The following is a 25602-nucleotide window of genomic DNA, read 5'->3' on the forward strand; positions in this document are numbered from 1 at the left end:
TTGCATTTTCTTCACCCTGGTCAAAATGTAGATATGAGTTTTGTGAGGGGTGGGGTTAGGTGACTTTGTGGTCACAAAGCATTTTGGTATTTGTTTTCAGCAGCAAGCTGTCAATTAATTAGATAATCTCTCCAAATAAGGAGATTAACTGAATTATCAATACGACTCTGCGGGTCAAAGCCAACAATAGCATGAAAAGGATTAAATGAAAGCTTATTTAATGTGTGCCCTGCATACTAATCAGGAACAGTAATTAAGAGGTGGTTGTTTAAAGGAATGCTGCAGTCCGTGGCATTTTGCTCTCTTCCTTTTTCCCTGAACGTTAGCAAAAACATTCACTTTTGCTGAAAAAAAGAATGTTGAACGAAACGATTGCACATAATGAATGTTCAAAGAAATGATTGCACATAATGAATGGATGAAGGACAAGACACCTATGTACATATCACTAACTGGATAGCAAATCACAAGGACAAAATGGTCTTGGAGTCATAGCCCTGTAGCCATAATTGGAATCCCTCCAATCAGCTGTTTTGGAGGAGGAGCTGCATTTATTTATCTGCTGGTTTTCCTTCCCCACCCAGACAGGTTCGAGCCAGAGTAGGGTTCCCAGCACCTGTTTTTCATATGCAGGGGCAAGTTCAAATCAGTCATGAACATTACTTTATGTTCAGCCTAATAGTCAGGGACTGGGCAGAGGAGCAATGGTAGAGACCGCCTCCCCAGCCTGACCCTTCCAGAGAACAGGAAGACAGTATAGATTGACAACAGTGGTTTGCGGGAGGTCACAGCTCAGAGGCAGATGAGGGGGAAAGCTGGGAAATAATGGGAGTGGAGCAGGAAGAAGAAGAAGCACCCGGGGAGAGACAGCTGGCAGACTCAGTGTCCCGGAGTGCCTTCCATCAGCTTTGGCTGGTGACCCAGCTACGCCCCTATCTGGACTGTTGTCAATGCTCTGGTACATTCAGGGTTAGTTTAGTGCAATGCATTATACGTAGGGCTGCCTCTGAAGACGGCTCGGAAACTTCAGCTGCTGCAGAATTCAACAGCCAGGTTGCTCACCGGAGCAAGATGGTTTGAGCATATTACACTGATCCTGGTCCAACTGCACTGGCTACCAGTTAGTTTCTGGGCCCAATTCAAAGTGCTGGTTTTGACCTATAAAGCCTTAAATGGCTCAGGACCGCAATACCTCAAGGACTGCCTCTTTCCATATGAACCTACCCAGACCCCAAGATCATAATCTGAGGGCCTTCTTTGTGTGCCTCCTCTTCGAGAGGTCCAGACAACACCCAGGGAAGTTTGCCTGGTTCCTTCATTATACACCTTTAGGTGCCAGGCAAAAACGTTCCTTTTCAACCAGGTCTTTGGTTGATCTAGTTACAGATAGGTAGCCGTGTTGGTCTGCCATAGTCAAAACAAAAAATTTTTTTCTTCCAGTAGCACCTTAAAGACCAACTAAGTTAGTTCTTGGTATGAGCTTTCGTGTGCATGCAGATTCTGTGTATCTGAAGAAGTGTGCATGCACACGAAAGCTCATACCAAGAACTAACTTAGTTGGTCTTTAAGGTGCTACTGGAAGAAAAAAAAAATTGTTTTGGTTGATCTGATTGACATCCAACACCCTTTTTGAATGTGACTTTGGGGGAGGGGGTTATTGGGTTACTGCTTTTGTTTTGATTTTATACCTTGTGGTCTTGTTGTGAACCGCCCTGAGACCTCCAGGTATAGGGTGGTGTATAAGTTGAATAATAAAAAAATAATAATGATAAAGCATTTAAGACCCCCACCCTCCCAGAACCTGGCAGGTATTGAAAGTAGGAGAGCAGAAAGCTCAGAGGCAGAAGGCACAGATCAGCCACCATAGGGATGATGTATAATAGAAGAGACGAAGGGCGTGGGATTTCACTCAGAGCAACACCATTATTGAAGGAGGCTGCATTTATAAGCCTCTCCGTGTGAATATTGAATAAAACGCATTGGTAAGAATTTCCTTGTCTTATCCATTCTTGGCAACCGGCTTGGGGGGGGGGGGGGCGGGCTGGATTCTCTGAAGCCTGACACTAATATAATTCACACAGTTGTTGAGAGGAGAGTGATAACTCAGCCTGAACATTTAGAACACAGGAAGTCCAACCATTGATCCATCCAGCTCAGTATTATCTGCAAAGGGTTTTGGGCAGGGATCTCTCCTGGCCCTGCTTGGAGATGCCTGGGGGCTAGATCTCGACCTTTTGCATAAAAAACAGTTGCTCTACCACTGAGCTTAGCATTTCTGTATCTTGGGCTACGGAGGGGAGAACCGAAATGCATCATCAAACTTTTATTTCTCTTGATAAGGAATTTCCAGTAGACGAGGAGCTGCAAGATGGTGAATCAAAACAGGCTGTTGACCCAGAATATCACAAGTATATTTTAAAGCTTGTGGGGCTTTTTTTTTTTTAAAGGATGCAAGTTCACAGCAGAATTAAAAAAAAACTGCTCTAGGATGAACTGAAGACTATTCATGTATCATGACTTAGAAGTAAGCCCCATTGAATTACATGCACCTCACTCCCAGTAAAGTGTGTACAGGATTGATGCCTAAGGGTTCTAGCCACCTAGGTTTTACTCAGGGCAAATGATGACGATGATGATTAGAATTTATATACAACCCTATACCCAGAAGTCTCAGAGCGGTTTTGTCAGGCTTTGGGGAATCAGATCCCTGCCCCGGTGGCAGTAAATAAACAGATCAAATGAAAAGAGAGTTCTTACCAGATAAGTGATTTAATAATCAGAGCAAGAAACAAAGGAATGCGTAGCTCTATGTTGGGTAATCTGAGCTTGTTGCTGTTGTGCTTCCTGTTCTAACGCTTTCTGAGCCCTTCTAGTCTTAGGCTAAGGGGGGAGGGGGTCAGGAATGCTGTCCAAGGACACTGAATCTGCCAGCTATCTCTCTCCTGGTCCTTCCTCTTATTGCTGTTCCTCACCCAGTATTTTCCAGCTTCTGCCCTCTAGACTATGCCCCTCTGCAAACCACTGTTCTAAATCAATACTGTCCTTCTGCTGTTGGGAAGGTTCAGAAAAAGGCCGGTGGCAGCTCCCACCATTCCTCCTCAGTCCAGCCCCTGATAGGTTCACAGAAAAAAAATCAAAATATAGAATCACAAAATATATACTCAAAATCCATTTAAATTACTGGATGTAAGTTAGTTATGTTCATTAATTTTATTGCATCTACTCTGAGCAGGACTAGCATTGGATGCAAACCTAAATTGCAAAAAAGAAGAAGAAAAAATCAACATAGTTAAGGGCACTTGTTCAGAATTCAAACATGCCTCTAAAAAATGATCAGCAATATTTTGAAATATGGGTGGAATCAGCCTGAATCTACAGTTCTCACACAAGTAGAGCATGGGTGTGTTTCTCAAGAAGATACAGGATACAGATGGACTGCAGCTAACATGTGTACTAGGCTTCAAACACTAGTGGTGGGAACATGTTGAAGACGGAGGAAATAGTAATTATAATTCTCATTTATATTGGCCGCCTAATGCTGAAGCTTTAAAATCAAGAAAAAGCAGGTCCACATAAACAACACAACTGTTAAAAGAATAAATCAAATTACAACCTGACAAACATCCCCTGCACGCACGCACGCACACACACACACACACACACACCAAAAGCAAGCATTAAAAGTACAGCTTTCCTGAACAGTAAAATAAACTATGTGAATCCACTGATCTTTGAAAATATCTGACTCAAGGTCACTCCTACAGCACCACCTACTGGTCTTCGTAACAGATTCCAAGCAGGGAGAAGGAATATTAAATGCTCATATTAAATGCTAAACTTTGCAACAATCAGATATATTCTTTTTTATATAAATAATAATAATAATAATCAGGGAAATGTAATTCAACACGTTGGTGGTCCTGTGGAAAATATACTGGTGGCCGAAATCATTGTAAAATTAGACACTGTCTAATTTTTATTAAGTTTTACTATTTTACATTTTAGAATATTCATTTGAACAACCTTAAAATATCAATGACTTCCCTTCTTGACCTTCCATGGTTCATTTTGCATATCATAAATCCCTGAATATTTTATATAAACTAAACCATTCAGTAGTCCATTTTTACATCCATCATAACTTATTTACACTGTTGGGTTTATCTTAATGCTGCCAACGTTTTCAAATGCACACAATTTTCTCCCATATATTCTTTAAACATTTTCCAATCTTCTTTAAACATATACATAAATAACCTTTTTCGACACCTGGGAATTTCAGTCTGAATTATCTCCAACAAAAAGGACTCTCTCTTTTTTTTAAGTACCTTTAAACATTTTTTTCCCAATTCATTATAAATTATTTCCCAATACTCTTTTACCCTTTTACAAATCCACCACATATGAAAGAACATACCCTCAGCCTCTTTGCATCTCCAGCACTTAACTGATTCAGCCTTATACATCTTAGCAAGTCTACTCGGAGTTAAATACCATCTGTAAATCATTTTCAGGTAGTTCTCTTTCAAGGAATAACATGCTGTGAACTTCAAATCTATATTATGTCCTGTATCTATTGCCCATTGTGTGAAATGACACTTTTAAACTTGTTCCTAAAACTTGAACTGTGGGAATAGGGGCCGGAGAAAAAGCTGCCCAAGTATGTGGATGACACCAAGTTATTCAGGTTCAGGGAGCTTGAAACAAAAAAGGGCTTGTGCGAAGCTCCAAAATGATCTCTCCAGACTTGTGGGGTGAGCGATAAATAGCAAACAAGGTTTGATTCAAGTGTAAAGAGATGTGTGCAGGGAAAACAGTCCTGATTTCACATATAAAAAGGTAAAGGACCCCTGGACGTTTAAGTCCAGTCAAAGGCGATTATGGGGTTGCGGCACTCATCTTGCTTTCAGGCTGAGGGAGCTGGTGTTTATTCACAGACAACTTTCCGGGTCATGTGGCTAGCATGACTAAATCGCTTCTGGCACAACAGGACACTATGATGGTAACCAGAGTGCACAGAAATGCCATTTACCTTCCTGCCACAGCGGTACCTATTTATTGCACTGGCGTGCTTTCGAACTGCTAGGTTGGCAGAAGCTGGGACAGAGCAACGGGAGCTCACTCTGTCACAGGGATTCGAACCACCGACATTCCAGTCGGCAAGCCCAAGAGGCTCAGTGGTTTAGACCACAGCACCACCTGTGTACCCATATATCCATGTCATATATCATAGTATATATGATTTAACATATATAATAAACACAGCCTTGGGTGCTGGCGGAGAGCTCAATTAAAATGTTGACATGCACTAACAATTCAGCATCAATACAAACAGCAGGTGAAACGAAAACTTTCACAGGATCAACTGGTTGTTTTGAAAGGGGAATTGGGATTCCAGGTATACAGAACTCTCCTTCAGGCTCTGGATATGAGGGAGATTTTTAAAATGAACTTACTGGACTGTTGGGCTGAGCATTAGAGAGGTTTATTGGCTGCAGTAGTTGGTTGGCATGGAGATGCCCTCACAACAATGTAAACATGACATTATGATGTCACAAGCAGGATGAGCTCCAAGCCTTTGCAATGTGAGAGAGCTAACATTATGACCGAGCCCTATGAAAATGGATTTTCATAGCAGGTGATGATAAGTAGTTTTATAGCGGCTTGGAAAGTTTATGCTTTCTGAATGCCTTGTTAATCAAAGAGTTAGCCTTATGCATGTTTGTTTGGGCTGATTCACAATATTGCTTTCTGTGACATGTTGCTTGTTCCTAATGAAAGTATTGTTTGACTGTGGATTTTGATATTTGTCCAACGGACTGATTTAACTTCATCGTCCTTTTGCAGAGAGCTATGTTTTAGATTTAGGTTCATCATAGTGCAACTCATCCACTTTTGTACTGTGATGGCAGCCTCGTATTACAGGGCCATTTTATACCGTCTGCATTCCCTGCTGCCGCCAGAAAATAGTAATTTGAAATGTGACTGTTTGGGTATTTTTCACCCTCTTTGGGGCAATGCTGTTTTGACATGAGAAGAAAGTCACATGGATGGGTTGCGAAATTGAGTATGAAGGCAATCAGGATGAATCTTTGTAACAAGTGATGATAAATAGATTTATTTGGAAGTATGCTAACTTTACTATTGGGGGAAAGTTGCAAGAGCAAAAACAAACATTGCTGTATAGTCAGACTGAGTTACCTACATTTACTGGTCCCTGCAGCTGGCATGGAGGCAGTAGCCTAGGTTGAAAGCAAACATGGCATTCTGATGTCATCCATGATGTCACAAACAAGATAAGCTCAAATGATCAAAAAGTGAGGAACAGTTAACAGTCAGACAGAGTCTGAACAACGTCAGGATGGATCTTCATAACTGGTGAGTGTAAATAGGTTTATTTGGGAGCTGTATCAGCATTATCAAAGTTAAAAGATTTGCAGATTGCTAAATCCTAATCTGCCAACTTCTAACACCTTGCCCAAGGACCTAACATAAAGAATAAGAGGACAAGAAGAACATACATTTAAAGAAGATTGGAAAATGTTTATTGAATATATGAGGAGAGATAGTGTACACTTGAAAACATTGGCAGAATTAAGATAAATTCAACAGTGTAAAAAAGTTTTGATGGATGTAACAATGGAATAGTGAATGGTTTCGTGTTTATGTAAAATATGCAGGAATTTATGTTATGCAAAATGAATCATGGAAAGAGAAGAAGGGAAGTCATTGATATTTCCTGTATATTTTAGAAGATATATTCTAATTACAAATAACATCTTTTCTTCTTAAGAAAAAACAACAACACCCATCTCAAAATGTTGTTGTATAAGAAAGCCAGCAGAGGGGGTACGAGTCAGTTAGCAGCTATCCTCAAGCTTAGCTAGGTTGCCATATTTCAAAAAGTAAAATTCCTGACAACCGAAAAGCTCTTTTTAGGAAGACCCCAAAATTGTTGAACTTCTTTTTAGGAAACCACAAAACTAGTGATTTTAAGCTTTTTGAGCTGTTTCCACTGCTATTTCCATCTTGTAGCCATAAAAAATTCCCCCTGACACCATTATTTACACCCGAAAACCAGGACTTGTCAGCAGTGCTTTTTTCTGGGGGCACCTCTAAACATTTTGTGAATCTGTTTGGCCTCACTGAGGGGCAGTATGAATAGGAAAATGAGAGTACCCCTATATATATATATATATATATATATATATATATATATATATATATGAAATTAAGCCCTGCTTGTCAGGAATTTTCTTGATATATGGCAAGCCTAAGCTTAGCTACCACAGACAGCAAACAAGCTGAGGATCCTAGTCTTGAATTTTCTCTTTCTAGCAGCGCAGTGGAATTCACCTGACTGTCTGTCACCAAGACTCTCAGGTAGGATTTACTGCACATCCTATGTTTGCAAAAATCTATATGTAATGAGGAAGAGAATGGCTGTAGCCTGTAGCATAGTGGAAAAAAGATTATCTTGGATTGCAGAAGATCCCAGGTTCTTTTCTCTCTTTTTTGGAAAATATGTTTTATTTGGTTTTACAAATGCAGAGTTAGAACAACGCAAAATAAATACCCATATTTACAGATTCCTCTGAATGTCTAGACTCTGCCCCCCATCACCTACATGGGTCTTATTGTCAATGTTTTCAACTGCATATTTTTTTTCATATTCCTTAATTCTTAGGAATGTTGAGTTGTGTCGTAGAGAGAGGTATCCTGCAATGGCTGCTAAGAAGGAATAATAATAATACCAACAATATCAACAATAACAACAACAACAACAACAACAACAATAATAATTTATTATTTATATCCCACCCATCTTGGTGGCTTCCAACAGAATATATATATATATGTATAGTGATAAAACATCAGTCATTAAAAACTTCCCTAAACAGGGCTGCCTTCAGATATCTTCTAAAAGTCAGATAGTTGTTTATTTCTTTGACTTCTGATGGGAGGGCATTCCACAGTGCAGGTGCCACTACCGAGAAGCTCTCTGCCTGGTTCCCTTTAACCTTACTTCTTGCAGTGAGGAAACCTCCAGAAGGCCCTCGGCACTGGACCTCAGTGTCCGGGCTGAACGATGGAGGTGGAGATGCTCCTTCAAGTATACTGGGCCAAGGCCATTTAGGGCATTATAGGTCAGCACCAACACTTTGAATTGTGCTCGGAAACATACCGGAAGCCAATGTAGGTCTTTCAAAACCAGTGTTATATGGTCTCGAGAGCCACTCCCAGTCACCAGTCTAGCTGCCGCATTCTGGATTAATTGTAGTTTCCGGGTCACCTTCAAAGGTAGCCCCACACAGAGCACATTGCAATAGTCCAAGAGGGAGATGACTAGAGCATGCACCACTCTGGCGAGACAGTCTGCGGGCAGGTAGGGTCTCACCCTGTGTACCAGATGGAGCTGGTAGACAGCTGCCCTGGACACAGAATTGACCTGCACCTTCATGGACAACTATGAGTCCAAAATGACTCCCAGGCTGTGCACCTGGTTCTTCAGGGGCACAGTTCCCCCATTCAGGACCAAGGAGTCCTCCACACTAGCCCACCCCCAAGTACTTCTGTCTTGTCAGGATTCAGCCTCTATCTGTTAGCCGCCATTCATCCTCTAACTGTCACCACTTACGATTTTTCTTTCAGTGGATAGTACTTCAAATAATAAGAAGTGAAGCAATTGGCAGAACATTCCTTCATGCCTGGAGGTTCTCAGGATGTTAATGCTTCAATTTCTGTTTGATTTATCAGGGTCTTTTGAGCCACCCCTCTCCACACAATATTTATTGTATGTTTCATCGTGTACCTCAGTGCTTATTATTTCCAGTTAAATTCAGTAAAATACCTTTATTATAGCCAATGAATTTTCACAGCACAGTATGTGAGCTTTTGAGTTCCCACAGACCTCTTTCTCTAGCCGGATGGTTTTCCTGCTGTGTCACACTTTTTTCCATTTTCACTTCTATAATGTGTGAAGAAAAGCTTCCAAGTGAAGTGAAATTCAAACCAGACTTCCTTTTTTTAAAAGTCCCTATACATTTTCTTCCATGAAGTTGTAAGCACCCTCTTTGGAGAATTACAATCTGTCATGCAACCCAATGGGTCATGTCTACTCATAATTAAGATCCATTGAGTTCAATGGAATTTATTCCCATCTCCGGAAACATTGTATAGGCTTGTAACTGTAATCATAATTTAATTATTCTTTCACAGCTTTCTTTTTTATCAGAATGCATAGGGTGGCAATTGGCCAAGTCACACTCAGACTGAACATAACTTAGTCCAGGGTAGGGATATAATAAAAGGATTATAAGAAAGAGGGAGAAAGGAGAGCAGGCTTATCTACACAGAATTTACTTCAGTTGAGAATCATGGATATTGATTGTGTGAACATAGTCTGTAACATTGTGCCAACCCAGAGGTCAACATAATAATATGCTATATTTACAAAAACAATGTATGCAAGTTAATACATTAGCAGGATTAAAAAAAAACAACTCTTGTAATGTTATATATAATGTGTAAACTTGGAGGTAATTAGAGATAACGATTTTATTGACATGCATAAATGAAGATAATACAAAGGAACCAGGAGAGGGAGGGGAGGGAAGTCACAGGATTAAAGTAATCTCAGAATGTGGATTTAAAATCAATTGTTTATATAGTTGTTTTAAACGTTTCAGTTTATGGGGTTTTTTTTCTTTAATGCAACAATTTTGTTTTTCTTTTTTGTGAAAATTAATACAAAGATTATATAATAATGCTAAATTCGCAGTTCTGGGAAACGACCTGTGAAAATCAGAATAAATCATTGGCTTTGGTTCTGGGCTCATATTCCAGCTTACATTAACTAGCATAAGGAAAGCTATTAGTTTTCAGCCATAATTAATCACCAGCTTTTCTAGTTCTGATTTTCATGTTAAAACAGACAACTTTATGGGATAGGATTCCTGCCCTCAAACACACACAATTTGTACTATTATCAACCTTTTTTAAAACATATTTTATGGTGTCGTTGTTTCCCTGGCTGCTACTTGTTCCTGAATCAGTCCAATTGTTGATATCCCCAAATGAGAGATTGTGGAATGAACAGAGCAATGTCTTAATACTACATTTGATGTGCTGATGCCACCAAGCATTTAAGGTGATGTGGAACAATCTAGCCAAACATATTTTGCCATATCAGAGATGAAGAACCTCCAACCTGGGGTTGGATCTGGTCCTCAGCAGATCCAGCAGAGAAGAGCAGCAACTTTGGTGTGTGTGTGTGTGTGTGTGTGTGTGAGAGAGAGAGAGAGAGAGAGAGAGAGAGAGAGCGGAGTGGTCCTGCCAACTTTTGACCTGGATCTGCCCACTACTGGGATGTCATTTCACTGAAGGAATGTAGTCTTTGGCAAGGGAATAATTTTCATCTCAAGGCTAGGTGATGTCATCCCTGAGGGCAATGAGAACTGTAAATAAGGACAAACAGAAGCAACCTAAATGGGAAAGCAAAAGCTTTTCAGATAAAGTGCTAGAAAATTTCTAGAAAGGGGTGGCATTTTTCAGCACTGACCAACATTTCTATGAACAATGTGAGGAACTTTAACTCGGTTCTAAGAGCAATCTAGCTCACATAGTTATGAAGTTTTATGGATATTGTGGATAATATGAATAATCAATTTAAACAAGATGTTCTGTTTAGCTGCCAAGCCAGTTCAGGATGTTACTTGGAAAACGCAAATGTTTTGAAGCTGAAATGTAACTGAAAAGTTTCAAATTCTCGGGCTCAGTTCATAACTTAATTGAAAATGGACTAGATGTAATGTCAAAACTATGTTGCCCGGACTCCCCTTATTTTCTACTCATAAAGCCGTTTGATCAGGAGAAAAGTAAATGTTGTGATTATGCTTTGATTTAAATTAAAATCATGCTAACAGCCATGCCATTATTCCATCAACATTGCTAATTTCATCTCCATCCATTTATTTCATGGACAGTTAATATCTACTTTTGAAAGAAATGACATTGGGTCATTTCTTTAATGATACTAACTGTCTCAGTTATATCCCATCCCTAATAAACAGGCACTTGAGACAAGGGGAGTAATAATGTCCATTACATGGTATTTAAAATCTCACAGGGGGTCTTGTAGATTCCCTAGGACAATTCCGATTTGAGAGGTGATAATTTAGGCAGACTTCAGCACTGAGACTCACTGATCTTTACTAACATTTACTCTGATATTAAAAGAATGTGGGGGGGCATTTTCACATTGGAATAACAACAAATAGACCTGCCCACTCAAGAGGAAAGGAAGCTCAATTATGGATAATGGGGGAAAAAATTTCCAGGGGGAGAGGAAGAGAACAGAAGTGAAGTATCTGCCTCTAGCTCAGTGTGGGAAAACTTTATCAGCTCAAGGGACATGTACCTTTCACAACAACCTTTCAAGGGCCACATGGCACTGGTGTGTAGGGCCGAAACAAACGTGCGTAGACTTTCGCTTTGGAACAGTAAAAACCAGACTTCTACATGCAGTCATGGTCCTATCCTTCATCCTGCCAGTTTGCATTTCTTAATGCAGAAAGTATTGATCTGATGTGTAGGGATCTTTCCTTTTCTGATGAATTCAAGAGGGTTCTGGAAGCTTCTCTGTATGGAAGAAACTTCATGACTGTTTGGGTTATACCTTTTGGAAGCTGAGTACAGCTGGTTTGAACTGGTTCTCTTATCTCTTCCCATATATATATATATATATATATATATATATATATAGGCCAGAAGGAGCCTGGGATTTACTTTCTTTCTCTTTCTATCTCTCTTCCTTCTGGTGTGGTGTTCTGTACATAGTATGCTTAGTGTTAAGGTATAGTCTGGTTATAAGTTTATAAGTTTTTGTAGGGGCTGCAACTGTTTTTACGGGCTGTGCCAATCCTGAATGTACTGGATTTGTGACCATTGTGCTCATTTGCCTTCAGTAGCAAGTAAAGCTCTGCTGGATGAAATACAATTGACTTTGGTCTATTTTTGGGAACTCTCCTGTATCACGTTTAAGTTTTTTTCCTTCCTCCAGCACTGGTGCAACATATCCACGCCAGCAAGGGGTGAAGGGCAGGCAGACACTCCCAGGTTCAATCCCTGCCATCTCCAGGTAGGACTGAGAAAGTCTCCTTGCTTCAAGAACTTTATATTTCTTTCTTTTACTGTCCAGCCTCCTGTGGCGTTTGCCTCCTAGGTGGGTCATAAGGAAAGGGTTAAATGAGTGTGAAGTGACTGGCCAGTGGGAACCCAAGGGGAGGAGTTAGAGTTAGGATTGCAGTTGTGTGGAAGTCAGTTGAGAGTTGGAGAAGGAAGAGGGAGGATAAGTCTGTGGGTTGGTCGAGTTGTGTTGTAAGAGAGTGAGAGGAACTGTTAGGTGGAGTCAGATAGATAGTTGGGATAATCAGTCTGAAGTTGTTAGGAATGTATAGGTCGGCATAGAAACTAAGATTAAGGAACTGACAAGAAAAATTAACTGAAACCTTAAACTTGTTCATGCTTATAAAAATAAACTTGATTATTTGTTAATGTTAACAACTGTCTGGACTCCGTGTGCACCCGAGAGAAACGGGTTGGTGGCAGCGAAGAAAGCAATCACAGTGGTGGCACAGGGATCAATAGACCGTCAAACGTCCAGGGACCCTGTGTGATCGCCACACCTGCCTTTCCCCACTCTCAGCTGTTCCCCAGTCAGCTGAACAACACAGGAAAGATGGGAGCCTCCCCACAGTATGCTCAGGCTGTATGTATATAAGGGTAAATAAAAGAAATATCATAAAGACACCACCTGCACATAATTGTCCAAAAGAAAACACAAACCCTGGGTAAGGAAGCCTGGTGCCCCTGGAACCCCTGGGAGATTGGGGTGGTGGGTTACAATATAAAGCAGTTTAATTCACATGGCAGCACCAAAATAGGCTTTCATTTACAGGTACTTTTATATGCAATACAAAACGATTCTCCAAAATATACAGCGCCCATGAGCAAATGCAATTTAATCTGGTGCACAAATGCAGTGAATGTCACCCATTTGGTTTTCCGCAATGTGCTGTTACATTGAGCTGCCCTTTACAGTGGTACCTCGGGTTAAGTATTTAATTCATTCCAGAGGTCTGTTCTTAACCTGAAACTGTTCTTAACCTGAAGCACCACTTTAGCTAATGGGGCCTCCTGCTGCTGCCGCGCCGCTGGAGCATGTTTTCTGTTCTCATCCTGAAGCCAAGTTCTTAACCCGAGGTACTATTTCTGGGTTAGCAGAATCTGTAACCTGAAGCGTATGTAACCCGAGGTACCACTGTATGATGTTTTGGAAGCTGCACTTGGTACAGCGTTATACCGGTCATCTCCCAGCTAGAGCAGGCCAGAAGGAGCATAACACACCTGCCTCATTTATCTGAAATAGCTCATTTCAAGGTGCTGCCTATAGCATCTAAATCCCTAAATGACATTGCCTCGTATGCCTGAAGGTGTGCCTTTTCCTACGTATTCTGTTATGCCCCCACTGGAGGAATCCTCTTCGAAGGAGGACCTGGAGCTCCCCAAGGCAAACATCACAGAGAAATAATCCATCCCAGCAGACTGAGAGGCAGAGCAAGGTGATTTAGGGCCTTTCACAGTTATGGCAAGGGACACGGGTAGCGCTGTGGGTTAAACCACAGAGCCTAGGACTTGCTGATCAGAAGGTCGGCAGTTTGAATCCCTGCGACGGGGTGAGCTCCCGTTGCTCGGTCCGTGCTCCTGCCAACCTAGCAGTTCGAAAGCACGTCAAAGTGCAAGTAGATAAATTGGTACTGCTCCGGCGGGAAGGTAAACGGCGTTTCCGTGCGCTGCTCTAGTTTGCCAGAAGCGGCTTCGTCATGCTGGCCACATGAACCGGAAGCTGTCTGCGGACAAATGCCGGCTCCCTCGGCCTATAGAGTGAGATGAGCGCACAACCCCAGAGTTGGTCACGACTGGACCTAATGGTCAGGTGTACCTTTACCTATGGTTATGGCAACTCAACTTTTGCCACAGGACACAGGAATCAGAGGTGGACGTTGAGCGACCATTGAGTCCTAAGGAATGCAAGTGGAGCAAGATCTCAGTAGTAAAGGGATACCCAGGAACAAGCTACTCCTCTGAGTAGACCAAATCCCTCAGGCAACCTGAATGAGATGCAGCTGTCCTTTGGGTGGGGCTCCAAAGACTCAGGTTTAAAAGTGATCAATTCCAAGCACAGAACCTAGATTGGTGCTGCCAACATGTTTCATCAGTGTTGAATCCCGGTTATTGAAGTAAAGGGGAGGTTTATCACATTGTTCCATGGGAATAGTAGTCTGTGGACTGTTTGGACCAGGGAGTTGGTCAACGTCTGGCTGGTGAGCCTAAATTAGTTCTACAAGGGTTCTAGTTTTGTCTATGAGGCATTTTCCCTCAAAACTATGCTCACCTGTGTCACATCTGATGTCACATCTGGTATCAGGTGAGAGGCAGGTGGAGATGCAATTGCCAATGGGCAACTGGGAGCCTTAACACGTAGTCCTGATTTTGTGCGTTGGCAAGGGAGGCTTGGTGTCAATCAGGTGACTGGCAGTGAGGGCAAGCCCGTTGGGATCGTCTTTGCTGCTGAAAGCTCCATAGCACAGCTGATCCTAGCAGAAAGTGGGAATTGAAGGCAGTGCTTAGCAGATCTGTGGGATCGGCTACCCTACAAAGGGGCTGGCAAAGAGTCTTGTTCCGTGGTTTGAAGTTCTGACAACAAGCCAATCAGCATCACTCCAAAGCACCATGCCAGGTTCTTTGCAAGCCCTGTATGATGCTTTGAATTCCCCATGACGGTGGATATTTTGAAGTGCCACCTCACCTGACATTGTGACGATAGGTGATTGACAGATGAGCAGGGCTACCCAGAAGGCAAAGGGGTGATAAATATCTGTTCCACTGATGAGATTCTTTTCCCCACTGCTGCCACAGAGTAACAGAAATTTCATCTACCCAGGTTTTAACAGACCTACTTGGGAATGAGACCCATTATACACAGTGCCTAAGGCTGATTTTTCAGTATGCATAAATGAGATTGCACTAATTCATTAAAGCAACAACAACAACAACAACAACAACAACAACAATAAATAATTTATACCCAACACAACTGTTTGGGTTTCCCCAGCCATTCTGGGTGGCTTACAGCACATATAAAAAAATTGTAAAACATCAGGCATTAAAATTTTCCCTATATAGGGCTGCCTTTCAAGTGTGCTTAGCTACATTTTAAATAGGACATAAAAGCTGATTTGTGGAAGGTTCAGTGACCAATATTTTACTTTTGTCTTCAGCAGAAAATTTGAACTCTTGAGATATTGTTCACATACCTACTTCTCAAAACAGTTTCGGACATACAGCCTTCAAGAAGGGAGGAGGGGGTAGGATTCTGCAGGGCTGCAAAGTATTTTTATATGTCGCAGGAATAAAACACAACATTCTAACAACATTAATCAAAGATCTATATCTTTCTAAAAGGCCTCTCTCATAATAAAAACTCAAGGAGAATAGACCTTGCTTCCAAAAGGCATTTGGTCTTGATAGAATGATTGCCTTGCAAGCCATAGGCTTCAAAACTATAAAAAGTAGTAAGAGATGAGAGATTGTGCAAAGGTTTGTGTTTACTTTACATTATAGGTTTCCCTTTCAGCCATGGGGCTGAAAACTGAAACAGAAGTAGACAGATTCATGCATTGCCATGCCAGCTCTCTCTGCTAGATTTAGGCATGTAATATATAACAATGATTACATACTACGGGGGTGGTCCACATGATACCCTCCCCCAGATGTTGTGGACTGAAGTTCCCATCAGTCCCATCCAACATTGCCAATTGTCAGGCGTGATGGAAGTTTCAGTTCACAACATTTGGAAAGCAACATGTTGGCTACCCTGGAGCTACTGTATGATGCCAGAGACAAATCCAGCTCCCTGAGTAGTACCCCCAGTTGCCAATCCAGGAGAAAAGAGAGCTTTTGAATGAATTGGATTGGGACGTAATCACAGTCCATTTTGGAAATAACTGCTGGCCCTCTGCATTTCATCCCCCCACCCCATTAAAGCAGACCTTCAACATCGTAATAGTGTTAAAGTGATCAAGTCTGGTATGTTATATCAGAGATCCCTTCACAAGGTCTTTCCCTCAGCAGTCATTTTTGACCCTGCCAGCAGAATCTCTGGATAAGCTGGGCAGCAGCACAACCCATTCTGACAACTTGGTCAATTTATCTGAGAAAGGACCAGGTGTGAGTTGTCTTACCTTTTCGTAGCCAGTAACGGCTCATTGTGTGGTCTGAATAATGACACAAATTGGGGCGACTTAAGGGTCTCTACAAACCCTCCAAAGTTGGATGTCAGTAACTCTCTGAGTTGGACTGGGGCTCCCAGAAAGCCTTGTGTCATTCTGCTTCTGAACTTTTCTGTATGTTTCTTTGGGTAAATGGGCTTTTCAAGAAGTGAGGGTGTTCAAAATGTTGCCTGAGGAGCACTGAAGAGCTCTGGTTTGTTTGTTTTTAAAGCAAAGCAACAGAAAATTTTATTTTTAGTCCAAAATGCCATGTAAGGGGTTTTATTTGTAATAAAATAAAAAAAACCAAACCTGTGTTATTCTGCGTTAACAAAAACAAAACAACCCCCCAGTGCTCTTCAAAACTCTGCAGGCAGTGTTCTAGACAGCCTCATGTTGTATGGCCTCATGAACTCATAAAGGTATTTTGGAAGGCTTGTGAAGCCTATCAGAGGACTCACATAACCACCAGAAGGAAAGGCCACTGTGAAGCAGCAAAGGTTTTTAAAATAAAAAAGGCAGAATAAGAACCACCCAGCCATCTGTTAGTTATTTTAAGCGAGAAAGACACAAACCCCTGCTCTTCCTCACTCACAAGGGATAAAAGAGAAATGTGAATCTTTTATTTCCACCACAAAAAGCTTCTAGAGACCTATTTGACTGCAATTTGGTAGACTTTAAACACTCTTTGAAGGGTTTATGTGCCTGTAAATTTCATCCACTTTGGCCAAAAGGGGAAAAGTTAAAGCAATTTTACATTCCATTATGGCAAGTGGTGAACATAGCGCTTCATTTTATAGTGTTACTCAGAACCTGAAACACAGATTAAAGTGGTGAGAGCACAGAGGAACTTGGAAAATGACTGGAATTTTAAACTAGGCAGAGAAATAGATACAAGGCAAATCTTGGGGCGCACACCCACTCCTACTGAACGCACCCCTCAGCACTGTGACAGCAGGACAAGGAGGTGCTTGCTCCAACTAAAGCTTGCTGTCACACATTCTTGTTATAGTAGCTTTGTATAAGTGCCAAGTTTGCCACTGAAGGAGATGAGGAGAAGCTTGTAAAGAGGCCTGGATCACTTGTGCTCTGTCGCCTCTGCAACAAGGGATAGTTCTGTCTGCGGATGCCACCATTACTCAGAGATAGAGGAGATAGTTTGCACCATGTGATTCACTACTCTTCCATCAGCATGAGGAACACAATGTGAAAAGTGTAGCTGCTAATGTGGGAATGGGGAACCCGTTGCTCTTTAGATTTTGTTAGACTAAAGCTTTCATTAGCCCCCTGTGGAAGAAAGGGGTTAAGCTCACCACATGTACTGTGTTAAAGGAAAATATAATGAAAATGATGTATAGATGGTATTTGACCCCTGTTAAATTAGCTAAGATTTATCATAACTGTGATAACTTATGTTGAAAATGTAAAGAAAAAGAAGGAACTTTTTATCACATGTGGTGGACCTGCCCCAAGGTGAAAGACTTCTGTTTATAATTTTGTGAAAATTAATAAAAAAATTGGGGGCAGGGAAAGCTTTCATTAGCCCCTGAAAATTGACCACGCTGACTAGGGCTGTTTTGAGTTGAGGCAAAGAACCTCCAAACCACCACAGGTTCCCCATTCCTGTACTACGGAAGGGGTCTTGAGTGCCATCCAAAGCCACTCCATATTCAGTGCAACAGAGGCAGTGCCATACAGAGAGCAAAGGGGCAAATGCCTTCCCCCCCCCAGTTTTGATGGCAGCCAACTGACAACCCTGGTTGGGAGAGGAACAGCAGGCCTAGTGTCAGTGGTCAGCCAGGTTGGACACTGGCCAAAGATCCCAGGTGACCAGCAACCCAACCTGGCTTTGCCACAACTCACTGCTCTCCCTGCTCGGCAACAGGAGCATTGGATTTGTGGGAAATTAAGATGGTGGGCGGTTCTGTGAATGGCGACTGAACATAGCTCCCATTCAAAAGTAGGACCACCACTCACCCACTGCTAACATGCTGTTCTGGGATTTCACTCGTGTGTGTGCACTGGGAAAGCTATCAGTGGTGCTATGCCATGAGCCTCCTGAAATCTGGTGCTGGCCCTGAAAGGGATCCTAATTCTGTGGCAGGGTGTCCATCATTGTCCGATGAATAGATGAGCAGAGAGTCCTATCTCTGTGAAACTTCTAAAGGTTCTTCATAATGTAACCTGAAGGATTAATTATTTAGGGTGGGAACTTCTCCATAAAGCTAGCAATTATGCCAAACCAGAAAGTCTCAAGAGAAACAAAATGTGGCAATAAATCTTTTCCATTTCTATAATTAAGTGTCACATTTCTTCTTGGAATCCATTTCTAGCAAATGGGTGCAGAATAAAAATGTAATGTGGATGTTGATCTCATCGGGGCAAATATGATTGAAATTCATGACCATTTTCTGGTTGGATGTGCAGAACGGAGAACAATTGCCTGTATTAAAAGGCGTTTTTAAAAGGTTCACTAAGGGACAGCACTTAAAATAATGAGCAAGTAAAGAAGCATGGGATTGATGCTACACCTCATGTCATAGCACAAAAGTGACCATGGGGAAGAACTATGGAAAGAAGGCCCAGTTCACCCAGTCTTTGTGTCTTGTCTCTCTTTAGTTCCATACATGGTCACAAAACCATCTCTTAAGATTAAAACAGAAAATACTGATGTTTTAACAAAACATGTAGTGTTTTGAAGCCAACCAAATCCTCCCTAGAAATACTGTAGGAACTGGAACTTAAAAATAACCTCCCCCATCTATGGTTTCCATAACCCCCAGTTGGCAGCTGTAGCACTGAAGGAACTGAGATGACATTTGCTGCTCGATCACATTTTGCAGCACCCCTTACCTGAAGGATGGATTTTGGCCTCTGCTCTAAATTGTTTAGAAATTATTGACTTAACATTCACCTTAAACCGCAGTTCATTTACACTGGAGTTAATAGTTGGCTCCTATGGTGTCAGTGCCTTTAAATCAAAAACCTGGGTTTGCGTGTGCTGTGAATTGGGCTGTAAATGATCTCAAATGAGATGAAGTCAAGACATAATACAGTACATTGGCACACCTTTGAATGATCCACAGTCACAGACATTAATCAAAATGTGTGTAGACTGTTCAGTCTCCCTGAAGTCACTGTAAAATAGATAAAGTCAGCACAATTCAGCTGGGGGCTATACATGGGTGGGAGGAGTATTTCATGAATAGATCCCTATGTATCAATGTGCAACACATGTGGTTCCCCAACTTGATCCAGTGAGTAGGGCTGGATGTGCATTGCCCAGTAAAAGAAGCTGGAATCTCACCAATCAGCTGTTGGTGGGAGCAGCCTAGTGCCTTTCAGATTTTTTTTTTGAATACAACATCCATCCTCCCAACACTGTTTAGTTTGGTGGGCATCCTGGAAATGCTGCCAAATTGGAAGCTGACATGAGAGCTTTGTACTACCAAGCATTGCAATTTTAGTTGCACAATGCTGAAGAAAAAATAAAGACCCTATCTTCAAATCAAATCAAATACCGTTATTGGCATCACCCAAAGGGATGGTTTGTTGGGAACCCTTTCGGGTAAAATTGTGGCCAAAAAGGAAGCTACTGGAGCAGTGGTATCTTTGTCCTGATCTGCCAGGAGGAATAAAGACCCTATCCTGGCTATCTCATGGGTTGGCATAGACACCTTCCCCTCAAAAAGTATTTGATAAATGTGTACTGCATCTATGAAACATGCCATAAACAGCACCCCAATTCAGAAAGGGGTGAATAGCTCTGAACGCACAGTTTGAGCCTAGCACTAGTATAAACTTGTCACTCTTCAGACATCCAAACTCAATATGCAAACTCTGAGGGTATGGCCAACTGGTGTGTGTGTGCGTTCTCACAAGTGGGGCTGGTGACTCTGCCTACTCTCTCTGGCAATCACAATTGCTTTCCATGCAATAAATAATGATTGAAGAGAACTTGTTTCCACTCTCACTTGATATTACTTCAGAGCTTTTAAAGAGAAAGGCATGTGATCTCTCTGAGATGCTGGATTAAAATATCAACACATTGCCTTTCTAAAATGGCACACCTCTATGAAATTAACCCCACCCAAGGGATTAGAATGTGGTCTAAACCTTAATCCATCTCAGCTAAAAAAAAAGAACTCACCCTGAAACTCACTTAAAGATGGTACCGAACACCATGGAAACTAGCACTGATACACCCAGTTGCCTCACCAAAATGCTGAAGAGGATGCACCTCCACAGGCACATACCTCCACATGTGGTGGGAATGCCCCAAAATCCAACTCTTCTGGACATCAGTCATACAAGAAATAAGCAAAATAACTAAACAAATATTGGAAGTAACCCAAGAACTGGCTCTACCGAACATCTTCCCAGATATTAATGCCCACTCACATTATAAAGAGTTCATAAGCCACCTACTCTCAGCAGCCAGAATCATCATATCCAGACACTGGAGAGACCTGTCAGGAATAAACATACACCAATGGTATCAAATAGTATGGGACACAGCCTTATTAGAAAAACTAATCAATAAACTGAAACTGACACAGGGACAAATAGAAGAAGACACCTTCACCTCTGTATGTTTTCCCTTTATCACATACACAGCCCAACAAGATAACAACAAGAATCCGCTGAGACCATACAAATCAATATGGCTAACCTTACCCCAAAACCCACCCTCTCACACACTCACACATAAACAAATCTCATTACAGCCAACCAAAGTCAACCAACCACACTCTAGCCCACCCCAACCTCTTTCACCACCAAGGAAATATAGCAAGTGAATAGAAAGAGAACCCACACAAGTGACACTGACACAAAACCTCGCACATACACTAAGTAGAAAAATAGAAGCATTGTCAACCCAACCAAACCCACTCACCATTCCCCCTCCCTCTCTTCCCCCTTCTCGCCCCCCCAGCCTAATACTGCATGCAACACTAATGTCTCACAACAAATGAAACTGATCTGTAGAAGACACAACTTGAAAAAAGAGGCAATGTACGTCAACTAAGAAATCTTTAATAAAAATGATTAAAATAAAAATAAAATAAAATGGCACACATGATTTTTACAATGAAGTTTCTCAGTTTTATATAATGGTTTCCCATCTCTTGGATACTTTCTTATCTTCATCAAAGTAGAGGAAGGCAGTTTGATTCCTTTCGAAACTAGGAAACTCCCAATACGAACAGAAAGTTGGAAATCCTAGACATGTGTTGTTGGTGTTTTTTTTTAAAGCCTCTGAAACTTTTGGTCCCATTACCGTGTTTCCCAGGAGACTGAGAGTTTGGATAATCATCAGATAAATGCATTACACTTGGATGCTTTTCTAATTGGATGTTTAATCTTTTGAAGACTCAGCTGTCACCTGCAAATTTGTTCTTTGTGACATGCACACTGGCGTCACGTCCCCCTCCCTACTTGGCATCATCTGTGGAATTATACATTGCAGTGGAAGCTACCCAGAATGGAAAGGGCTATTTGCATAATTACATACCTGAGACAATTAAAAGCACAGCCCATGTGCTTATGCGGAACACCACAAATACTTTCCCCGATAAAGAGACAGGGACATTTGTTTGCTTGTTGGTACTACAACAGCCCTGTTCCAGCTTCATGCCAGAGTTGCCACACATTGTATGCAGGCCAGGTAATATGAGAGGCAGTGCTACAAATCAATTCCCAAAGGGCAGGAGGGATCATGGAAGACGCGCTCTAACATCACTGCAAAGCATAGCCTGGGGACTATGCGCACATGTCCTATTCAGGTATTAATATGCCAGTGGTCATCAACTGGGGATGGGAAAGCAAACTAGGGCTGTGAAGCAGATACAGCAGGTGTCTAAACAGAACTGAGCCAATTTGGAGGGGTTCCAGGTTTTGATCAGGTTGGTTGAGATGACACCAGAGGTTGTAGCCTTCGCCTGCCACACCGCAGTACAGCGGACCCTCCGGATACGAATTAAATTCGTTCTGGGGGTCTGTCCGCAACTTGAAAAGTCCGTAGGCAGAGGCAGCATGATTGAGAGCTTCTGCACATGCGTGACACACAGAGTGCTTCTGCGCATGCGCACACGGTGAAACCCAGAAGTATACACTTCTGAGTTTGCTGCTTTTGTAACCCGAAAGTTACATATCAAGAATGGTACGTAACTAGAAGGTCCACTGTAAGGGTATCCTGTTAAAGGGATCCAGGGGTGTGGATTCTGTCTGATGCACGTATGTGGGCTAGGGCCATATCACAACCCAAATGGGAACCCCTCGGGGGGGGGGGAGTTACTTGATGTAAGTCATAGGGCTCCTCCTACTGGTGGTTTACCCTTAGATGGACTTCCTGAAGATGGGCAGGAGTCAAGAAAAAGCCTTGCTTCACCCAATGCCTAAGCCAAACCACTCACACCTGTATCCAATAAAGTTGCAGCCTATTTGTACCCATAAACCAAAATAATCATGTCTGTGTAATTATTGTCCTTGGGGGAACTGTGGGTCACGGGACATTGGCATACAATCCAGGGAGGTCAGGTGGTAGGGCATTGGCAGGCTTTCAAATTTCAGCAGCACCCTGTGCGGTGCCTAAATTCTGCACCTGCCCCACCTCTTGCCTTCCGTAGTTGTTCTTCATTGTTGCAGCGTCCCCTGCAGCCCCCTCTTGGCTCAGCACCCAGTGTGGGCAAACTGGCCATGCTCCCCTAAATGCACCTCTGGCATTCAGTAGGAAGAAGTGGGGGCAGGTGGAGTCTGCAAAAAAACCAGCATGGGACTGTTGGAAAGAGAGCTTTTAAACTTCCACGCCACTGTAGCTGTGTGCAGCTGTTCCCAGGAGGCAACCCCCAAACACACAGTCAAATGGAGCAAGTATCAGTTTTGCTAGTGCATTCCCCACAGGAAAGATGCCCACTAAACAGCATTTAGAAGAATTATACTCTCTGCTTGCCAGCTGGTAAGGGGAGGGTTCAATCCTGCTGGCTGCATGGATTCACAAGTGTGTCCTCAGTGGGGAAGCTGCTTAAATAAATTCATGGTGTGCTTTAAACCCCAACCATTTGAGCAGCGATCTGCGCCCCCCACCCCCAGTATATAGACACCCGCCTCCTCTCTACAAAACAAATCATTTTGTCAAATGGAACAAGAGAAAAGGAAAAAAAACAACAACAACAGAGGAATGCTTGGCAACTGAAAATTTCTTCTTTTACAGATAACTAGCTGCACCATGCAGTGCACTGAATCTGACCGTATGGAACGGCACAGCATTCCCCACAGGGGAAGATTCATTCATTTATTATACTTCTACGCCACTTTTCACTCATAGGAGTCACAAAGCAGCTCACATACAATAAACAGAGCAGGACATCACAATTGCAGCATAAATGATAATATAATTAACAAATTGTTAATAAACCAACCGCTTTCTATAAAACACTACTAACAAAAGAACTTTAAAAACAGATTAAACAGCACAGCCACAGGAAGTCAAATCATAAAATTCGCAAAGCATCACGGCACTCATAATACACAAAACAATATTAACATTGACAAACTAACAGCCAAAAATAAACTGAGCACTGCTGAATTCAAACATGCTCTCTCCCCTGCCCCCATGACTCATAGTCAAGTGTCTATGGTTGTACTTGTGTGATGTGGACATCTCATATTTCCTGCCAGGGTGCACTGGTTGGCAACGCTCAAAGTGTGTTTGAGCGTAAGGAACTGGAGATGCCCAACCTAAAGCAATGTATTACTATTGCTGGGGAAGAAAGCAAGGAAGACCCATTTTGCATGCCCTTTTGAACCATCTTCCCTGTGATCTCACATCTATACCTCCTCTTGGAAAGGAGCTCCCCAACCCATGCAGTTTCCCAGTTCCCAGTTCCTCAAGGAAGATAGTAACGTTATGGTCCTCCCCAGTGTCCTGTATGTGAGCATGATGGTATTTCACACCAGACTCCAGATGCACCTGCATCTCCTAAGTTGTACCCAAGTCCTGCAAACTTAGCGTGCTCTTTTTTTCAAAGTTAGTTTCGGTCACTCAACCACACACAATGCTCTATGCTGCAATAGATCATTGGCTCCAGTATTGTCAGACCTTCGTGTGGAAAGGGACTGTTCATAGCTTCTGAAAGCTAATTGGAAGAAGCATGGTGGAGGCTTGCCTTATCCCTCGCTAGTGGGAGAACCTCAGCCTACTGAGATTCTCGCTCGTAACCGCTTTATTGTGGTCCTGTTCAGCATGCTTCCTCTCCACAGCTGTGAATGTAGCGCCTGTACTCCTAGCTCTGCGTGCGAGAAACAGCAGCGCCAAAATGCTAAGAAAGAGCCCAGTGGGGAATGTGTTTTTGAAGCAGCACCCAGCATGAATGCACTCACTGCTTGCTCACCAGCTGGCAAGCAGAGTTTGATTCTGCTGGCTGCAGGGGTCTGCTTTGTCTGTATGAACGTGCTGGCAAAGCAGGACCCACCAGCAGGATCATATGTTCCTGTTCTTTGCCATGTGCTGGATGGCAGGAACATCCTCTCCCCTTTCCCCTCCAATCATATGTTCGATTAGAGTTTAAATCTGTAGTGGTGAAGCCCATCTGTAGCGTTAGAGCCAAATGCTGCACAATATGGGTCATGTATTCTGTGTCCATGCTCCCTGCTGCTGCGTCGACAAGCATGGGAGCATGAATGTAACCAAATAGGGCTACAGGCTAAGGAAGAACTACCCATTTATATGTGTGCTTTTTCATCCAAAAATGCCACTTTGCTAGATCAAGACAACTACCTGCATTTGAATGGGTAAACACGGAGGTGTGTGAGATTTTAACTGAAAATAATGTCTTTAGGGAGTAGGGCAGAATTTTGAAACGATAGCGTTGGAAAAATTCCCAAGAGAAGTCTATGTTCCTCTGCATCTTAGGAAACAAAACAAAAAACACCCAGATTTGTGTCTGAAATATGACCTGCGATATTAGCCCATGCTTAACGCCAGCAAAAATGGCAATCATTTATTTAGCGATAAAGATGTGGCTGTTTTCTGGTAAAATAAAAATAAAAATCAAGCCGTATTTCTCGTAGATTATTCCTTTTATCTTTTCTAATGGGGAAAATGCATTTTTATTCAAGCATGAGAAAAAATATAGTGTTGGTTTTGCTTTTTATGCTTCAAACAAACTGGCCATTTCCACCGTGAAAGACTAGTGATTTACAAAAGGTGACAAGTTATAAAATGAGTTTGCCTGCAATTTATGAATTGCTGGGTCTATTCCTGATAACA

At 42.1% G+C, this 25602-nt stretch overlaps 1 long non-coding RNA gene across 1 annotated transcript; it reads left to right on the forward strand.

Moving 5' to 3' along the window:
- Positions 1 to 5568: 5568 nt before the first annotated feature.
- LOC310767248 lies at positions 5569 to 8942 on the forward strand. Its single transcript, XR_014550796.1, has 4 exons — positions 5569 to 5638; positions 6224 to 6378; positions 7339 to 7383; positions 8653 to 8942. It is a non-coding gene; the product is annotated as an uncharacterized lncRNA (long non-coding RNA).
- Positions 8943 to 25602: the final 16660 nt, after the last annotated feature.

This window comes from Podarcis filfolensis, assembly GCF_964270895.1.
Source record: "Podarcis filfolensis genome assembly, chromosome: 7".
Lineage (NCBI taxonomy): Eukaryota > Metazoa > Chordata > Lepidosauria > Squamata > Lacertidae > Podarcis > Podarcis filfolensis.